This window comes from Monodon monoceros, unplaced genomic scaffold (genome assembly GCF_005190385.1).
Source record: "Monodon monoceros isolate NGI ecotype Baffin Bay Population unplaced genomic scaffold, NGI_Narwhal_1 Super_Scaffold_7, whole genome shotgun sequence".
Lineage (NCBI taxonomy): Eukaryota > Metazoa > Chordata > Mammalia > Artiodactyla > Monodontidae > Monodon > Monodon monoceros.
Window position 1 is genome coordinate 58192392 of NW_021703784.1, and position 6420 is coordinate 58198811.

Below are 6420 nucleotides of genomic sequence, written 5' to 3' on the forward strand. Positions count from 1 at the left end.
AAAGCCCACGTGCAGCAACAAAGACCCAACGCAGCCAAAAAATAAATAAATTTATTTTTAAAAAAAGGATTCAAGTTCAATAAGCATCTGAATATCTACTCTGTGCTAGCCACTGAGAGAGATTAGGTGCTGGGAACACAGAGATGAAAAATGGTATGGTTCTGTCCCCTCAAGGAGTTCACTGAGCGATGGGGGAGACAAACAAAACAACACAGTAAGTGTTGATAGATGTCTATACAGAGTGCTGTTGGGGCAGAAAGCAGGTGCTCAGATACTGTGCCTATGACTCACTGGTAAGGAGGAATATGGCACTAATTAAAAACGAAAATGCTTCATAAGCAGTTTATAAGCAAATAGTACTGTCAGGCACTACTGTGTTATTGCTGGAACAGAGTACATCAGTTAACCTTTGCAATTTAGTCAACACTTCCTTAAACCTGAGTAGAATCCATATCTACAAACATTCTCATTTATTCAACAAATGTCTGCTATGCGCCAAGAACTGAGGAATGTAGAGAGATGAAAAAGATAGTCCCTGCACTCAAGAAGTTAGAACATTCCTCTTCATTTTTCCTTCCTCTCTCCTACCCTCCTTTATTGGCCGGAGGACACCTTAAATTCCTTCTGGAAGTAGATGAGTTATTAAGTAATGGGTTAACCAAGCAAATGACTGCAAAAAGTAAGAGTGAGGGACTCCTCTGGCGGTCCGGTAGTTAAGACTCCACGCTTCCAATGCAGGGGACGTGGGTTCAATCCCTGGTCCAGGGAACTAAGATCCCATATGCTGTGTGGCACAGCCAAAAAAAAAGAGCTGGGGATGGGAGGTTTATAATGGGAAACCAAATGGGAAGGAAAGACTGTCTGCAAATAGGGTGTCTGCCAGAGTATGAGACTCTGACTGCACAAAAAGACAAAGGTTACAGAATTGGAGGTTACATGTAGGCCTTTTTGTGTATAACTTCCCTATCACCATTTTTTTCTTCTCTCATCCCAAGATTATTTGCACAGATTATTAATAATAATTATACCTTCATTTGGTTATTCCCTAGTATCCACCGAGTACCCAAAAGAAATTGTAGGAAACATAAGGCACAGTAAAATCCTGGGATCCAAGACTTTCAAAGCTGCGGGAAACCTCTAGAAGGTCATCTAGTCCAAACCTATCATTTCACATATGAAGAATTAAGGTATGGGGCTTCCCTGGTGGTGCAGTGGTTGAGAGTCTGCCTGCCGATGCAGGGGACACGGGTTTGTGCCCCGGTCCAGGAAGATCCCACATGCCACGGAGCGGCTGGGCCCGTGAGCCATGGCTGCTGAGCCTGCGCATCCAGAGCCTGTGCTCCACAATGGGAGAGGCCACAACAGTGAGAGGCCCAAGAACCGCAGAAAAAAAAAAAGAATTAAGGTATGGAATCTTTCATGAGTTGGCATCTTCAAACATTTATTGAATCATACTCTATGCCAGGCACCAGGGATATAAGGATGGATAGGGCTTTCAAGGAGAACTCAGTCTCATGGGAGAGACTGACAAATAGCGTTACCCCAGTCAAATCACCTCTGTAAATGAAGTCCTACACTTATATAGTAGAAATGTCTAACATAAGACAGTATGGGAAGCATACAGTACTCACACTGCCCAGAGTGGTTAAAAGCACAGATGTAGGAGTCATCCTGGATTTGAACCCTACCTCTGTCACTTACCTAGCTGTGTGACAGTGGGCAAATTACTTAAACTCTCTATGCCTCAGTTTCCATATCTGAAGAATGGACATAACCATCATAATACCTACCTTGTAAGGTTGTGGTATGAAATTAGATAATGCATATAAAATACTTGGCACCAGGACCTGGCACAGAGTAAGTACTCTATATCATTTCACCTTTAGCACTCTCCTGCTGAGCCCTGGCCTCAGAATCCTTCTCAACACAACCTTCTAAGCAGCTGTTATCATTTGGCTGTCTCTGCGATAAAACAAAATCTGCTATTTCTAGTCTAGAATCTAGGTCTATTGTTTACTACTCTAGTTTTTTTCCCCACTACATTATGCTACTACTCATTTTACACGTCTTTAAAAAAGAAAAATCCAAAGATATATGGTCAGATGTCCAAGATTAAACTTCAGTCACACATGCATCAATCCCTCAATAAGATCTTGGCTTTAATCAAGAATTCCTAGAGAAAAAAAATCCCTGGAAACAAGGAACATTTATCAAATGTCTACAGGGAGAGACCCACAGGAGGAAAAACAAAACAGTCCAAGATTACTACTTTGAAGAAGCAAGGGATGGGAACTTCTACAGCCTCCCTGAGAAGAGAAAATATAACAGACTGCTACTTCCTCCTTGATGTACCCACTACACATATTCCACTGACACAGCACCTGTGACACATTTTTGTACTTATTTATCACTCTCTCTCCACCCAGGCTAGCCTGTGAACTCCTTGAAGGCAGTTATCACACATTACCCATCTTGGTATGATCAAGCATAGCACAGTACCTGGCATACAGAAGGTGCTTCCAAAAAGTTTGATGAATTGATAAATGAACACAGAGAAAACTATGAAACACAAGGAAAGAAGATATCATTGTAAATCAGAATAGTTCTACAAAGCAAGAGAGCCTTGGACTAGAACCTTAAAGTACAGGTGGGATTTGGAAAGACACGGGGGAAAGGAAAGGTACTCTAGGCAGACAGGACAGCAAAAACAAAGACCTGGCGGTAATCAGAAACATGGTACACAGTATGTTAGAGCTTTAGTCATGACTTAGTCCAATAGTTCAAATCTCATAGGGATGCTGTAAACATTCAATAAAAAAGCACATACTACTAAGGAGAGGAGCTTATTACCACTACTCAAAAATAATAATCACCTTTATGCCAGGCACCATACTGAGTGAAGGGACTGCAACGATGAGCAAGATAGACTTGGACTCCGCTCTCATGTAGCTAAGAGTCTAGTGGGGAAGACAGACAGTTAAAATAATGCTTGGTAGAGCTGGGTTAGAGGAAGTACAGGGGGGCTGAAGGAACATAAAGTAGGGTCACCCAATCAGTTGGCAGTAAGAGAAAGCTCCCTGATTTTCAAAGTGTGGCTTGAGATACTCAAGGGGTTCTGAGTCCCTTCAAGGACCACAAGGCTTCAAAGTGAGATTTTTTTTTTTGAATAAAGGGTTTCATGACTAAAGGTTTAAAAACAACCAATCTAGTCCAATCTCCTCTTTTAACAAGAATAAAACAAGGCCCAGAAGAGGCAAATTACACACTAAAGGCAATAATAACTCAAGTTAGCTGTAGGGTGAGATACCTGCTTTGAACTTGAGCTGCAAACTACTCACTACTCTGCATGATATCACATCATTTTGGCAGATGAACAATTACTGGGAGTAGACACATCCGGAATTCACAGGCACTAGCCAGGCAGGCAGGCTGGCCCTGATTGGATGTAGAAGTGCTTTATCACCTTAGGTCCCAAACCAGCTCTCTGTGCCAAGATGATGCCTCCAATTCTTCTCATGGTTAGCCAGTTCCCCCTTCAAGAAGGAACTCACTGGCTCCAGGAATAGGTCTGCTTCTGGGCCTCCAAGCTGGTACCCATGCTTTATCCTCCCTAACATTCTCAAGCACCCTGTGGTTTAGCAAGTTGAAGAACTTAGCCAGTCATCACAGCGTTTAATACCTAGCCCTAGCCTGAGCTGGCTAGACCCATCTCTCATCTCCCTAATTGCCACTGGGCTCATCACTCCCCGTGACCAGGGGTTCAGCAGAATCAAATTATAGGTAAATTAAACGACCTGTATAGAAAAACCAATATTCCTTTAGTTAACCCCCACTTTGAATCTCTCAGGAATGAAAGGCTGATTCACATTTTGGAGATGGGACTTTTTTTTTTTCTTGCGGTACGCGGGCCTCTCACTGTTGTGGCCTCTCCGGTTGCGGAGCAGAGGCTCCAGACGCGCAGGCTCAGCGGCCACGGCTCACGGGTCCAGCCGCTCCGCGGCATGTGGGATCCTCCCGGACCGGGCACGAACCCGTGTCCCCTGCGTCGGCAGGCGGACTCTCAACCACTGCGCCATCAGGGAAGCCCGGAGATGGGACTTTTGTATATTAAGAAATAGTTTATTTTGGTAAGATGAGTCTGGCATGAGAAATGGAACCGAGGCGTTCAGTATAGTATGGCGGTGTAAAACTTAGTTCAGTATAGCACAGGCAGACCTGGGATGGAATTTGCACTTCCCCTCACAAACTGTGGAATCCTAGGAATGCTACTTAACCTCTCTTGCCTCAGTGTCATTTATAAAATGCGGTAAACACCAACTAATTCACAGGGCTGCTGTTAGTAATGAGATAATGTAGGCTTTAAACAGGGGCTGGTTTATGGTAAGGGCTCAATAAACAGCAGGCTTTTCTATTGGTAGCTCTTTTCCTCTCAAAAACAGAAGCAGTGAGCAAAGCCTTAATTACCTTAACTAAATACTATAGAAAGTAATAATGAAACGGACAAAAGGAACATAAATAAACTGATGGCTGCTATTCCAGACTACTTATCATGCTAACGGCATCTGATATTGGAAAACACAGGCCCGATATCCTAGAGAACAAATCAGAGCATGCAATCTTTCCAAAGAAGTGGCAAGGAGTACCCTACTGCATCTTAGCTAGGCTATCCATTACTCTTTTATAATCTGAGCTCCACAATAGTCTCTCTACCAAGCAGAAGGTACTACAGGAGAGCAACTCTGATGCCATGTGCTTCTTTATAAACCTAACCTTTAATTTTTCAGCTCAAACCCATCTCCATCATAAAGATTTCACTGAATCCCCCAGCAGACTTGAGTGCTTGTCTCTTGTGCCCCACTGAATCTGTTACACACTTCCATTACAGCAATTATCTAGTATTGCAGTGGGCCATTTGCATGTCTCTTCTCTACACTATAAATTGGTAAAGATCCTGTCTTACTCATCTTTGGATTCCCAGTGCATAAAACACAGTAGACCCCCATAATTACAAATTAAAGGATGGATTTCACCTTCTCTTTCACTAGTTAAGGCTACTAAGAAACAGCTGGGGAGATAGAAGTATCGAAAGAAACTCACAAACTAAGGTCTGCCAGACCATACCCCTGAACACCCCTCCTTTTTTTTGAGCTTGAAGGGATGTCTGTTCCTGCTTCTCAGAGTTACTTTTTTAAACACACAAGGAAAAGGATAGAACCATCCACACAGAATTTTCAGACAACAGATTATATTATTTCTCAGTAAATGAAACAAGGAACAGAAGTTTCTGGGATAAATGCTAGTGGTTACATATAAAGTTGACCTCTAGACATGACTCTCCGGAAGTATAATTATGATACTAGAAGCTCTTAAGTTCTTAAAACAATAAGGGAAGAAAAGCTAAGAAGCAAAAATCAAAAATGTTTAACATCAAAACTTTAAGTTCTTTTCTCCTTTGCCAAAACTTTTGCTCTTTATCTCAATGAACCCTGATATATGTAACTGAAATCTGCCCCGCCCAAAGGAGAGCCCATGACTAACAAACCATGTATAATAACTTAAATACAGTACTTACTTTTTCAAGGCACTTTCAAATATATCTCATTGAACTACAACCAACCATAATCACAGAAACTTAAAGCTGAAAGGGGTCTTGGAAGTCATTTCCACGACTACCACACCTCACCAACCAAGTGGCATCCAAACATCCCTGGTCTTTAGTGACTGAAAGATATGGGTCTAAAATGCTTCTTTAAAAATCTCTCCCTGCTCTGACCACCTGCCAGTTTCTCAGTCTCCTCCCCTCCACCTTAACGTTCCCAAACAGGTAAACCAAAACCTCCAAGTCATCCCACCACCAAACAACAGTTTTTGCTTCTCAAGTCGACTTCTACTCTCTTTCTCTGGGCCTCATCCCCAATCCTCACCCCCAACACACAGCCAGGGCCTCTAAGATTCTGATCCCTCAGAGATCCCACTGGTTCCATCCCCAACAATCAATCCCCTTTCTCCTATTTCTCCCTGCTGTCCATATGCTGTCATGGGCAAAACCACAAGCACCCCTAGCCATGAATGTACCTCTGGCCTCAGAATCTTTTCCCTTTCCTTTCTCACCTCTCTCTGCTTCTCAGCGCTGTCCCTTCATTCCTTCAAACTCAATGTCTCCTTCCTCCTAGTGATTTCCTTCAAGGACCACTGGTAATTGAATACACCAGTTGTTAAATGCCTGTTATGTAGGTAAAGGGGACATATACCCTCAAGAGCTCACTCTCAAAGAACTTCTAAGTCTAGAAGGAGGGAAGAAGGGAGGCGGGTGGGAGGAGAGGGGAGGGGGGGGAGAGAGAGAGAGAGAGAGAGAAAGAGAAAAAGACAGACAGACAGAGAGAGAGAGAGAGAGAGAGAGAGAGAGAGAGAGAGAGAGAG

The 6420-nt window shown here is 43.0% G+C and overlaps 1 protein-coding gene across 4 annotated transcripts in view; it reads right to left on the reverse strand.

Annotated features, from left to right (window-relative positions):
• Nucleotides 1-6420, reverse strand: part of RNF121 (ring finger protein 121) — an 84375-nt gene that overhangs the window by 76994 nt on the left and 961 nt on the right. For 3 of the 4 annotated variants that reach the window (XR_003791477.1, XR_003791478.1, XR_003791476.1), the window contains exon 2: nucleotides 2874-2957. The exons of the other annotated variant lie outside the window; for it this stretch is intronic. The gene's annotated coding sequence lies outside the window, so the exon portion shown is untranslated. The remainder of the gene's footprint in view (nucleotides 1-2873; nucleotides 2958-6420) is intronic. 4 annotated transcript variants of the gene reach the window in all.